This window comes from Prionailurus viverrinus, chromosome B3 (genome assembly GCF_022837055.1).
Source record: "Prionailurus viverrinus isolate Anna chromosome B3, UM_Priviv_1.0, whole genome shotgun sequence".
NCBI classification, from domain to species: domain Eukaryota; kingdom Metazoa; phylum Chordata; class Mammalia; order Carnivora; family Felidae; genus Prionailurus; species Prionailurus viverrinus.
The window spans coordinates 55,305,927-55,320,177 of NC_062566.1; the positions used below are offsets into that span (position 1 = coordinate 55,305,927).

Consider the following 14,251-nt stretch of genomic DNA (forward strand, 5'->3'; position numbering starts at 1 on the left):
GTGCAATGAGCTCAGACTGCAGCAAGGGGGATTCGAGTAAAACCCAGGAAAGACCTTCCCAACGACAAGTAATGTGACACAGTGAGTTGGGTAACCTTGGGAGACAGTGGCATTATTTCCCCCGGGGAATTCCCAAAACAGAAGGGGCGATGTTTGAACCGAAGTAGATGATGACCTGTCCAAAAAACAAAAAACAAAAAACCAGGGGATGCGAAAGAGGACTGAAGAGGCTGGCACTGTTTTATGACTGACTAGAACGTTATTGTAAGTATGGTGTGTGCTGTTAAGTCTACTCTCCCCTGTTCTTCAGTGTGTCCCCATCACCTATTCTGTACTCCGGCATCTTCTTTTACCCGAGATTCTGAATCATTCTGTACATGTATGTATCTGATAGAGAACCTGTCTTTCATCATAGGGCTCTAGCAGCACTGTTTTTTGTTGTTGTTGTTGTTGTTGTTGTTGTTGTTGTTGTTGTTGTTTTCTTTTGGTCTCATTTGCCTTACACTTTCAGGATGGTACAGGGTAGAAAGGAGCACAGTTCCTGACTCTGTTCCACCTCCTCTCTGGAGACCCTGAGGAGGATTGGACAGGGCCTGCATATTAAGTGCCTCACTGCAGTCCTAGTCCTTATCGTGGAGCATGTGTGATAGTAAAATAGCCAGTCCGCTCTGCAGTCAATTTGGATATGGTCCTACCCGAAATTAATGTAATATCATATGTCAGTTATATCTCAGTTTAAAAGAATGGACATGGCCCTGAAAATCCTTTTTGTAGCAGTGAAGGAGAAATATCAGATGGTGGTGGTGCCTCACCCTACATGCCACTAAAACAATATTCTGCTACATCTCTGCCCCGCCATTTGCAAATCTGAGTCTGGCAAAGCTTGGAGAGATGTGCAGGCCTCCTCTTCTGCAATCAGACAAGAGTGCCACGTGGAGGCAGAAAGCCAGAATAGGCTGTAGGGAGAAGGGGACAGTTTCCATAGCAACTGTAGAGATGAGGCCTTTAACTAGCACAGGGCTTCAGTATAAGGGTCAGCAGCAGTTAACCACATACTCTGCTTTCATCAGGTCTGACAAAGAGGTTAGACAATAGATCTGAATGGTATAGGGAAGGACCACACACTCATCAGATGGTAAGAGCACAAACTCAGGTCTGTGATCTCAGACTGTGCTAGAATTAGGTTTTGTTAATTACAGCTACAATGGCAGACTATGATAATACTACAATTGCACATATAAGCTGGATGAGCATTCAGCGGGCTGTTCTTTAAAAGGCAGAAAATGTCAGAGAAAGATTGACTCCCGGTATCTCTTAAAGACCCCACTCTTTCCTGGGTTAACAGTATCCCAAACATTAGGTGATGATCCCAGTATCGTCGTCATATTATCAGAAAATATTTTCAAGTATCAAATGGCAAACAGCACAATGTGCAAAATGCTGCATAAAGAAAATTATGGAGTTTAGCATTAACATCTAGGTTCCAGAATTTTAAAACTGAATACAGAAAACACTGATGCATGTACGTGAGGCATGGAAAGCTGATTAAAAATATTAAAGAAATACATACATGATTTGCAAAGTATATAAAAACCTATTTTGTGTTTAGGAAGAGTGTGCCATGGCAGGAACCTAGTAGTAAAAAGATGTCCTTCAAAGAAAGACCTGTCCAAAGGGATTATTGGGCACCTCTGATACACATGATTATGAGGCACATGCAGTAGTGTGTGGTGGTTTAGAGCCCACTGCAGTGTTTCATTTAACTATTGACCACTGGAATGACCACATATGATCTTTTGGGAACTCCTTGTTTCTTCCACACCCCTGTCATGCAGCATTGGCAGATACAGTGCTTACAACCAATGCTTTTCAAACTATTTGTGATGAAGGACCCTTGAATTGTAGAAGGGGTCACTAGGGATTTACCACTGAAGGCAAGGTTAGAGGAGATGCAAAAGGAAGACGCTATTATAGGCTCTTCCCTTGGATGTGCACTTCAGTGGGCACAAGGCAGAAAACAGTTTAAATCTCAAATACTATGAAAGGTAATTGTAGCCTTGGTTAAGTGTAAGCCAGTGAAAGGATTCTCAGACCTTTGCCAGTTCATAATATATAGTGATAAATTAGCAAATAGGTAAGTTATGCACATATTTAACAAGGTAGGAGGGGCATCTCTAAATTTTTTCTGGAAATAATTTTATATTTGGCATTTAAATTTGAATTAAATTTAAAATTTTAGTTGTCCTCACAAGAAAAGCAGAATTTTATTAGAATTAATTGTTCTCATCTTGAATTATGTATATATGGGAGAGGAGGGCACCATAAAGTTTTTCAATGCTTAGGGATGTCTACAGGAATTAAGCCAGCTCTAATAATTCATAAAAAAAAGGCAATAACTCCTCCCTTACTTCTGACCTGATGAATGTCATTAGTTTTTCTGAGGATGTGAACAAACTCATTTTTTATTATTTCTTTAAAAAATTTTGTTTTTTAAATTTATTTATTGTTGAGAAACAGAGAGAGACAGACCATGAGCAGGGGAGGGGCAGAAAGAGAGGGAGACACAGAATCTGAAGCAGGCTCCAGGCTCTGAGCTGTCAGCATAGAGCCCGACGTGGGGCTCGAACTCACCAACTGCGAGATCATGACCTGAGCCAAAGTCAGACGCTTAACCAACTGAGCCATCCAGGTGCCCCAAGTTTATTTTATTTCTTTAAAGTTTATTTATTTTTGAGAGAGAGAGAGCAGGACAGGGACAGAGAGAGAGGGAGAGAGAGAATCCCAAGCAAGCTCCATGCTATAAGCAAAGAGCCTGATGTGAGGCTTGATACCACAAACCGTGAGATCATGACCTGACCTGAAACCAAGAGTTGGATGCTTAACCAACTGAGCCACCCAGGCGCCCTAGATCTGAGCTCATTTGGCAGCATTCCAGCTTGTTCTGCTGGATTGCATGGTCTTATCAACTAAAATATCCAAAAGGAACTGCATGCAGCTCAGATTCCCATACTGCCCTCAGTTCTGCCTATAAAGCATTCTTTACACAGAGAGAGTCGTGTTTGATTACAGGATTGCTGTGTCAGAGGTTTATCCTTGGCTTTTGGGGAAAATACTATGATCATAATGCATACTGGCAGCCATAGGGTCACCTCTTAGCATGAACAGCTGGTTTATCTGCAGAGGCATTGAGTAAAATAATCTCTAAAAAAGGTCTAGGTAGGGGAGAAATCTGCATTTGTTGCTATGTCTGGCACACAGAGGAGGCCCACAGTAATTATTTGTTGGATAATTTTCCTAAGTATTTGTTCACATTAAGTAACGGGAAAAGCACAGACACTGGGTTTACCCTCTCCCTGCAGAGCATTGCAAAAGGACAATAAAGACATTTACCCCTTTTCCTTCCTCACTCCCCACATTCTTTTATTTAAGAAAGTAATTCCCAAGGGGTGCCTGGATGGTTCAGTCAATCATCAGACTCCAGCTCATGTCATGATCTCATGGTTCATGGGTTTGAGCCCCACGTGGGGCTCTGTGCTGACAGCTGGAAGCCTGGAACGTGCTTCAGATTCTGTGTCTCCCCCTCTCTCTGTCTCCTCCCCCATTCCTGCTCTGTCTCTCTATCTCAGAAAAAAAAAATAAACATCAAAAAAATTTTTAAAGAAAGTAAGTCCCAAAAGTGAAAAACATTTATAGATACTATTTACCCTTATCCATTCTATTAGCCTGTGAGATGGAAGTTAGTGTTTGGCTGTGGCCTAAGCCTTCTGAGCAAAGCTACCTCTTACTGCAGGGACCTCTGAGGATTTTCTTGTGGTGGTGAAGATGATAGTGGTAAAGGTAGTCTAAATCTAGGTGTGTAAACTTAGTTTTGAGGCCATGCCTTTGTGTGAATCAAATTTTACATCATTTTTTAAAGGTATTTGTAGAATAGAGTTATTTTTCAGGAAGGAATGCTTGGGTTAAAGAAACATTGTTCCCTTTACACTATCACAAAGTCACAAATACCTTTCCCCTTCCTTCTTAGTTCTTTCTTTTTTAAAGACAATTTTTAATGTTTATTTATTTTTGAGAGAGAGAAAGAGACAGAATATAAGCGGACGAGGCACAGAATCTGAAGCAGGCTCCAGGCTCAGAGCTGTCAGCACAGAGTCCGAAGCAGGGCTTGAACTCATGAACCATGAGAACATGACCTGAGCTGAAGTTGCACACTTAACAGACCAAACCACCCAGGTGCCCCCTTCTTAATACTTTCCTGAAGATCCTTCATAATATGCCCTAACTTCCCTTTCTAACATTACTTCCTGCGAATACTTTACATTAACCCTTATTCAGTCAATCTGAGCCACTTGCCTTTCCCTCAGTCATTCTTTTTTTTTTTTTTTTTTTAGTATATATCTATTTAGAGAGAGAGAGAGAGAGAGAGAGAGAGAGAGAGAGAGAGAGAGAGAGAGTATGAGTGGAGGAAAGGAGAAGAGAGAGAGAGAGTCTTAAGCAGGTTCCAATTCAGCATGGAGCCTGACATGGGGCTTGATTCCATGACCCTGGGATCATGACCTGAGCTGAAATCAAGAGCTGGACCCTCAACCATCTGAGCCACCCAGGCACCACTCCCTCAGTCATTCTTATACTTTCTGTTCAGGCTGTCTCTTTTTCCTTAGATGCTTTGTTCACCTTAATTCTCATTTAGGAATTTATTTACTTTACCCTTTTGAGTTATTTTGTTTGTGAAATAAGGTTCCATTTCATTCCACAAAGGATTTAAGGATTATGACCCAACTCAAACACAGCTGCTTCTATGAAACTGACTTCCCCACTTGCCAACTGTACAAGGTACTTATCCTCTCTGTGCTTTAGTTTCCTTTTCTATAAATTTGTAATAATTGCATCCCACCTTGTAGTGTTATTTTGAAAATTAAATGGGACAATCTCTTAAATATGCTTACAACAATGTCCAGATTTCATTTACTTATTCATTTAATAATATTTATTGAGCACTTACTGTGTGCCAGCACACCCAGTACACAAAGATTCCTGCTTTTGTGGAGCTTACATTCTAGTGGAGGAGACAGATAAATAATAAAGAGGCAACATATAGTATGTGAGAAAGTGGTAAGTGCTGTGGCAAAAAAGAAGATAGGGTAAGGGTGACTGAGAACACTGGTGGGTGCTCTGGTGTTGGGGAAGAAGAGGGGAGGGACAGCAAAGGTTGCTGTTTTATTTTTTATTATTGTAATGTTTATTTTTGAGAGAGGGGGAGAGACAGAGTGTGAGTGGGGAGGGGCAGAGAGAGAGGGAGACACAGAATCCAAAGCAAGTTCCAGGCTCTGAGTTATCAGCTCAGAGCTAGACATGGTGCTCAAACTCACAGACCACGAGACCATGACCTGAGCTGAAGTCGGACACTTAACCCAACTGAGCCACCCAGGCACCCCGAAAGGTTGCAGGTTTGAATGGGCTGGTCAGGGTAGGCCTTAGAGAGAATATGAGACCTGAGCAGACTTGAAGGAAGTGAGGGAGATAGCCACTTGGGTATCTGGCAGAAGAGTCTCGTAGAAAGAGAGGATGGCCAGTGCAGAGTTCCTAAGGTAGCTAATGCCTGGTACATCCAAAGACTAGCTGGAGCCCATTGTGGCTGGAGTGGAGGAGTGAGAGAAAGAATAGGAGATGAGATCAGGGAGATACTAGAGACCAGATCACACAGGAGATTGTAGGCATGTTGGAGTTTGGTTTTTATTCTGAGTGAAATGGGGAACATATGCAAGCTTTTGAACAGAGAGGTGATGTGGTTTGATTTAGATTTTTACAGGATCACTTTGGTCACTGTTGAGAATGGATCATGGAGGATATAAGGAGTGAAGGGGGAAGCCAGTCAGGGATCTTGCAGTAATCTGGGTGAGCAATGATGTAACTCAGATTAGACTGATGTCAGTGGAGATAGTGACAATCAGTGGAATTCTAGATACACAGTATTTTAAAGGTAGAGCCAACCTGATTTTCTGTCTGATCAAATGAAGAATGAAAGAGAAAGAGAATAGATAATGACTCCAAAGATAAACCAAAAACTTAAAAAGAAAAAAAGTTACCCACTGGAGGAGAGAAGAAGTAATTGTGAGGCAGCCAGGGATGGGAAGTAGACTTTTAAAAATTTAACTTATTTTGTAAATTTGACTTTGGAATTATATAAATGTTTTACATACGTATAAATAAAAATTAAGTCAAAATGGCTAATCTGACAAATAACTTGAATCAGAGTATATTTTTTAAATCTACAAATGAATAAAAAAAGACAACCCAATTATAAAGTGAACAATTTAAGTGGATTGCCACAAGATGTACAAATGGCTAGTAAGTACAGGAAAAAGCATTCATCATTAGTCTAGAGAATGCACATTAAAACCACAGTGCACTATCACTTAATATCCACAAAATAGCAAAAGTTAAAAGAGCAATAATACCAAATGTTAGCAAGATTGTGGAACAAATAGAACTCTCATTTACTGCTAATACTTGTATAAAATGTTATAATCACTTTAGAAGAGTATTTGTAAGTTTCTTGTAAAATTAAGCAAACACCTATCCTGTGACCTAGTGGTTCCACTCCTGGACATTTTCTCAATAAAAACACATATGTCCACAAAAAGACTTGTGGGGTCTGTTCATGGAAACTTTATTCATAATAGCCCCAAACTGGAAACAACCCAAATGTCCATCAATAGGAGAATGGATAAACAAATTGTGATATCTTCATGCAATATACTACTGCTCAGTGATAAAAAGAAACTACAAATTTATGCAACATAGATGAAAATAAAAAACATCATGCTGAACAAAAGAAACAAAACATAAAAGAATATTATGTTAGTTGGTTTCCTGGGGAACTAATACAAACACATAATTAGATGTGCAAAGAGATTTGTTGGGGAAGTATATTGGTTATCAATTTGAAACAAATTAACCCCAAACTTGAAAGCTTAAAATAGCAAATATTTATATCTTATAGTGGTTTTTTTTTTAACATTTTTTATTTTGAGAGAGAGTGTGTGTGACTGGGGAGTGGCAGAGAGAGAGAGGGAGAAAGAAAATCCCAAGCAGATTCCTTGCTGTGTCTGTGGCCCAATGCAGGGCTCAGTCCCATGAACCCCAAGATCATGACCTGAGCCAAAATCAAGAGTGGGATGCTTAACTGACTGAGCCACCCACGCACTCCGATCTCACATGGTTTTCAAGGATATGAAACTCAGGAGCAAACGAGTTGAGTTGTTTTGGCTTAGGGTTTCTCATAAGGTTGTAGTCAAGTTGTTGATTGAGTTTACAGTAATCTGAAGGCTTGACTGAGGCTGGATATCTGCTTCCAATGTGGATCACTCACATGGCTATTATTAGCAGGAAGCCTCAGTTCCTCACCATGTAGGCCCCTCCATAGGTCTACTTGAGTACCCTCATAACATGGCAGCTGGCTTCTCTCAGAGCATGTGAGCCAAGAGAGAAGAAGGAGGGAGCCACAATGCCTTTTTATGACATAGTGTGGAAGTTACACACCATTATTTCTATCTTCTTCTATTTATTAGAAGCACATCACTAAGTCTAGTGACTTCCCTCTCGCAAGGAGGGAAATTAGCTCTACTTTTGAAGGGAGTGTCAATGAATTAGTGGATTTATTTTAAACCACCACAGGGAGGGACTAGGGGAAAGCAAAGAGAGCCTTCAGATCAAGATACAGGTCTGACATCTGTGGAAGGAGAGAAGAAAGGAATAAATCTTTGAATGGAAGAGCTTTGTCCTACAGCATAATTCCAAGAAGGTTTGGTGAGGCTGATGAAAAACCTTTAAGTCAGAGGGGTGGGCAAAATGGGTGAAGGGGGTCAATTGAATGGTGATCGAAGGTAACTAAGCTTATTGTGGTTATCACTTTGTGATGTATACAAATATCAAATTATTCAAATTATACACCTAAAACCAATATACATACCCATTTTACCTTAAAAATTGTGAGCAAATCTATTAGTTTAATGTACCCATTAACCTAAGACCTAATGAGTATTAAAATGGGCCTGAAGAATAGATCCTGGCAGGAAAAAAGTTTTCAGTAATTTTTTTATCTTAAAAAAAAGTCTTCAGGGGCGCCTGGGTGGCTCGGTCGGTTAAGCAGCCGACTTCGGCTCAGGTCATGATCTCACCGTCCGTGAGTTCGAGCCCCGCGTCGGGCTCTGTGCTGACAGCTCAGAGCCTGAAGCCTGCTTCACATTCTGTGTCTCCCTCTCTCTGACCCTCCCCCGTTCATGCTCTGTCTCTCTCTGTCTCAAAAAAATAAATAAACGTTAAAAAAATTAAAAAAAAAAAAAAGAGTCTTTAAAAAAAAAAAAAAAAAGTCTTCAAAGGCACCTGTTGGAGGCATTGTGTATATCACAGCATTAGGCCTGTTTTTGTAGCCCTGCTGTGTTCTCTCATTGGCTGGCATCAGTCTGTGGAAAGTGTGGCTTTGGTCCAAATGTGGTGATAGATCCAGAGCGGCAGCAGGTAGTGTCATCAGTCAGTTATGCTCCTTGAAACCAGATTTCAGTGGTGCATTTTCATGGTCACCACTGGTAGTTACTGCATGGATAAATTTACATGAAATTCCTGAATGCATAAAACTAAACTATAGTGATAGAAAGCAAGTGGTTGCTTGGGGTTGGGGAGGGTGTGAGAACTGATTGCAAGGGAACTTTGGAGTGGTGAAAATGTTCTCTATGTGATTGTGATGGTGGCTACACACACACACATACACACACACTTGTTGAACTCATCAAATGCTACATTTAAAGTAGGCACATTTTATTGTACATAAATTATATATAAAGTTTACTTTAAAAACACAATGAAACACTCCTTTACAATGAAAATACCAAATGTTAGCGAGATGTGCAGCACCTGAAACTCTCATACGTTTGTTAGTGGGCGTATAAAATTATACAACTATTTTGGAAAACTGTTTGGCAGTTTCTTACAAAGTTAAGCAAATACCTATCCTATGACCCAGCTGTTCCACCCTTAGATATTTTATGCAAGAGAAATGAAAACATATGCTCACAAAATACCTATCTATGAATGTTTATAACTGCTTTATTTATACTGGTCTTAACATAACCCAAATATTCATCATTAGGAGAACTGATAAACAAAATGTGGAACATATACACAATAGAATACTACTGAGCAATAAAAAAAGAATGAACTACTGGTGCATGCGACATGGGTGAATCTCAAAAGTGTTACTGTTGACTAAAAGAAGCTGAATATAAAAGACTACATACTAAATGATACCACTTACATTAATATTGTTGAACAGGAAAAAAAATCTATGATGGTAGAAATTAGAATATGGTTGCCATGAAAAATTCTCTGGAGTGAAGAAAAAAAAATTTTTTTTTTGCTGTTTATTTATTTTGAGAGAGAGAGAGAGAGAATGAGTGGGGGATGAGCAGAGAGTGAGAGGGAGAGAGAATCCCAAGCAGATTCCTCAAGGAGGCTGATTCTGGTGCGGCTCGAATTCAGTAAACCTTGAGATCAACCAAAAGTCGGACGCTTAACCAACTGAGCCACCAAGACACCCCAAGAAAATGTTTTATTTCTTGATTGGTATGTAAGTTTCAGAGATGTATACATTTGTCAAAACTCATGACATTATACAACTAAGAGCTGTATACATTTCATTGTATTTAAATGTTATTTAAATTTAAATGTTATTTAAATTTAAGAGCTTAAATACATTTCATTGTATTTAAATGTTATCCTAACAAAAATATAAAAATAGTCACTAAAAATTAAAAAATGAAATAAATTAACCTCTCTGTATTAAATTGGTAGAATTATTTCAAATGACTCTAAAATACAATAATTTAAGAGTACTTTTTTCAAAAAAAATTTTATTGTAAAATACACATAAAACTTACAATTATAGCCAATTTTAAGTATATGGTTCAGTAATATTAAATACATTTATAATGTGGTGGAACCATCACCATCATCCATCTCTATACTTCTTTTTATCTTGTAAAACAAAAACTCTATACCGATTAAACAATAACTCCCCATTCCTCTTCCCCCCAGATTGTGGCAACCACCATTCTACTTTCTGCCTCTATGATTTTGACTACTCTTAATTAGCTCATATAAGTGGAATCATACAATATTTGTCTTTTTATGGTTGACTTATTTCACTTAACAAAATGTCTTCAAGATTTGTCCATGTTGTAGCATAGGTCTTAATTGTACATTTTTAATGAGATGTACCCTAAGGAAAAAAGCAACTGCAAAGAAATGTTAAACAGTTTTTGCTAGTCATCTCATTAATAGTAATAGTGGTATTTTTTTCTTTTTTTAATTTTTTTAAATTTAATTTTGTAAAATTTACATCCAACTTAGCGTATAGTGCAACAATGGTTTCAGGAGTAGATTCCTTAATGCCCCTTACCCATTTAGCCCATCCCCCCCACCCCTTCAGTAACCCTCTGTTTGTTCTACATATTTATGAGTCTCTTCTGTCTTGTCCCCCTCCCTGTTTTTATATATTTTTTTATTTTTTTTAACGTTTTATTTATTTTTGAGAGAGGGAGAGACAGAGCATGAACAGGGGGAGGGTCAGAGAGAGGGAGACACAGAATCTGAAACAGGCTCCAGGCTCTGAGCTGTCAGCACAGAGCCCGACGTGGGGCTTGAACTCACGGACCGCGAGATCATGACCTGAGCTGAAGTCGGCTGCCCAACCGACTGAGCCACCCAGGTGCCCCTGTTTTTATATTATTTTTGTTTCCCTTCCCTTATGTTCATCTGTTTTGTCTATTAAAGTCCTCATATGAGTGAAGTCATATGATTTTTGTCTTTCTCTGACTGACTAATTTCACTTAGCATAATACCCTACAGTTCCATCCACGTAGTTGCAAATGGCAAGATTTCATTCTTTTTGATTGCTGAGTAATACTCCATTGTATTATATACAATAGTGGTATTTTTTGTGTGTGAAATGATTGTATATATACATAGAAAATAGAATAAAGCAAATTATGTTAATGTTATCAACAACAAAGATGTTGATCATAAGAGAGATACAATATAAACTCAAGAAACTTGGGTAAAATCCCTGAAATCCTAAACTTAATTGGAAAAAGCAAAAACAATGACCAATCCAATGTTAGCAATAAGCTTTCCAGCCATCCACATTACAGTCTCTAAGTGCCATTTACTACTAAAATGAACCAAGGCTTCTTAGGGAAACAGCTGATTCCAGATCTGGGGCAGGAAATGAACAGGATGAACCTGGAACACCTTATTATAACAGAAAGGAAGGAAGCTATCAAAGACCCCTGCAATCATGTCAAAAGGACTCTGGAGCTAATTTGAAGGAAGTGATGTCCAACAGTCCTAAGATCTAACAATATGCATTTCAAAGTGAACAATAATTGCAATTGATTGAATATACCAGGTGTTAAAAATCCATGAGTTCATAGTGATACTAAAAACAAAAATTTCCTTCGTCATTTTTGGAGTATGCTAAAGAGCCTCATCATTTGGAGAAATATTCTCTATTATATGGAGAACCTTAAATCATTGTTTTGAAAACTAGCAAGTCAAAAGAAAGAATCATGGGTTAATTCTGCCTTTCCTTAGGTAAATATTTGATGAAGAAAAAGTTCTTATTTATGAAAGAATTCCAGCTAATAAATAAATACAGTATGTTAAAATTAGAATATCACTATTTTGGGGTTCCTGGGTGGCTCAGTTGGTTAAGCATCTGACCTCGGCTCAGGTCATGATCTCATGGTCCGTAGTTCAAGCCCCATGTTGGGCTCTGTGCTGACGGCTCAGAGCCTGGAGCCTGCTTCAGATTCTGTGTCTCCCTCTCTCTGCCCCTCCCCTATTCGTGCTCTGTCTCTGTCTCAAAAATAAATAAACATTAAAAAAAATTATAGAATATCACTATTTTGCAGCTTTTAGTGAAATAATGCAGCTAGGTAATGATTACCAATGACTACTAAACTATCAAGTAAAAAGATAGTAACATTTGGACCTATTTATCAATTGTAACAAAACAAAAATACATTCAACCAGATGTTATATGTCTCCTGATAAGATGCAATAGGAAGTAAATAATACCACTTATGAAGTATTCTTGCCAAAAAGAAAAAACGAAACATAAATCATAACAAATATATCTAATTGCCCATTTATAGAAAATAAGAAGGGACAAATATGTCAGATGATACCGCAGGGATGCAATAAAAAAAATCCACACAGTTCTGGAAATTTTATAGAACAAATGACCTAGTTTCATCAACAAATTTATAAATTGCAGGAAATAAAAATGAAAGAGAACTTACAGATTAAAAGATAGCTAAGAAAAGGATCATCCAAAGGCAGTGTGTAAACCATGTTTTGGAATTGTAAAAAAAAAAAAAGAGAGAGAGAGAGAGAGAGAGATAGGGGGACAATTGAGAAATTTGAACACTACATATTTGATTGCATTAAGAAATTGCTGTCAATTTTCTTTGTATGTGTTGATTTTTTTTATTTTTTAAACTTTTAAAAAATGTTTTATTTGTTTTTTTTTTTTTTTTGAGAGAGAGCATGGGGGAGGGGCAGAGAGAGAGGGAGACAAAGGATTGGAAGTAGGCTCCGCACTGTCAGTGCAGAGCCCCATGTGGGGCTTGAGCCCACAAACCGAACCATGAAATCATGACCTGAGCTGAAGGCAGACACTTAACTGACTAAGCCACCCAGATGCCCCTGTATGTGTTGATGTTTTCAAAAGATTCTCTATATTTTAGACACAAATACAAGTATTTATGGGTGAAATTATATGATGTCTGGGATTTGCTTAGAAATAATCAGTTGGGAAAGGAGTGGGAATATCAATGGAACAAGTTTGAATATTTGTTGATAATTGTTGAATTTTACTGATAAGTACATGGGTTATTTTTTTTCCTTTTCCACTAAAATAAGAAAAGAGTGTCTCCAAGCTTTTTGTTATAATCAACAGGAAGGATGAAGTTTTCATCACCTGAGATGGGGAAGGCTGCAAGTGGAGCAGGTTTTGTAGAAAAGATGAGTTAAATTTTAAGCATATTGAATTTGAGGTGTCAGTTGAACATCCAAACAGAGATACTGAATAGGCAGTTAGATACACAAGTTTTGGATTTGGAACAGAGGTCTGGGCTGGAGATATAAAGTTGGGAGTCATTAACATATAGACATTTATAGCAATGAGGCCGGATGAGATTAAAAAAAAAAAAAAAGAGCAAGAGTAAACATAGTAAGTGGTCATTAATATTCATTACATTTATTGTTTTTTAAAAAAAATTTAGGGGCACCTGGGTGGCTCAGTTGGTTAAACATCCGACTTCAGCTCAGGTCATGATTTCACGGTTTGCAAGTTTGAGCCCCACCTCGGGCTCTGTGCTGATAACTCAGAGCCTGGAGCCTGCTTCAGATTCTGTGTCTCCCTCTCTCTCTGTGCTTCCCCCACTCGCACTCTGTCTCTCTCAAAAATAAATAAACATTTAAAAAATGGTTTTTAAATTTTATTTTAGGGAGAGAGAGAGAGAAAGCATGCACGTGAGTGGGGTAGGGGGCAGAGGGAGAGAGAGAGAGAGAGAGAACCTTAAGCAGGCTCTAAGTTCAGTGCAGAGCCCAACATGGGGCTTGCTTCCAGATCCTGGGATCATGACCTGAGCCAAAATCAAGAGTTGACGCTCAACTCGTTGAGCTACCCAGGTAGCCAAGTAAATATTTATTATACACATGATTAAAATTATTTCTTTTGACTTCTTTCTCCTCTGAACTCCTCAGCACTTTTATTGTATCTTGCATTATAGTTATTTGTATACATGCCTTATCCTCTGTATAAATTATAAGTTCCCTGAGTGTGGGAACTATATCTTAATCATCTTTATACATTGCTTTCCTTCCACTACTACCATGGAGCCAGAATGGTGTCTTTCACATAAGTGAATTGAAATTAATAAATGAACTAGTATTTCTGAGAAATTTCTCGTCAGGGCTATGGATATTCTGGCTTCAGGTTCATGAGACTCCCTATGTTGATGGTCTTATATTTGAGCAGGGCCAAAGTGTGTTACTGTAGTTCTTGCTAACTAGTTAGCACACTGACTCTGTATTGCCTAGTTCAGCCTTTATTTTTTATTTTTTTATTTTTTTGCAATAACGATGATAAGAGCCAGCATTTATTGGTCACTTGCTGTATACATCAGGCCCT

General features: G+C 38.4%; 1 protein-coding gene across 5 annotated transcripts in view; it reads left to right on the forward strand.

Moving 5' to 3' along the window:
- Nucleotides 1-48: 48 nt before the first annotated feature.
- Nucleotides 49-14,251, forward strand: part of TP53BP1 (tumor protein p53 binding protein 1) — a 93,329-nt gene continuing 79,126 nt past the window's right edge. Inside the window, exon 1 of one of the 5 annotated variants that reach the window (XR_007152744.1) lies at nucleotides 49-264. The gene's annotated coding sequence lies outside the window, so the exon portion shown is untranslated. The remainder of the gene's footprint in view (nucleotides 265-14,251) is intronic. The other 4 variants (XM_047861204.1, XM_047861201.1, XM_047861199.1 and 1 more) reach the window with 4 other exon arrangements.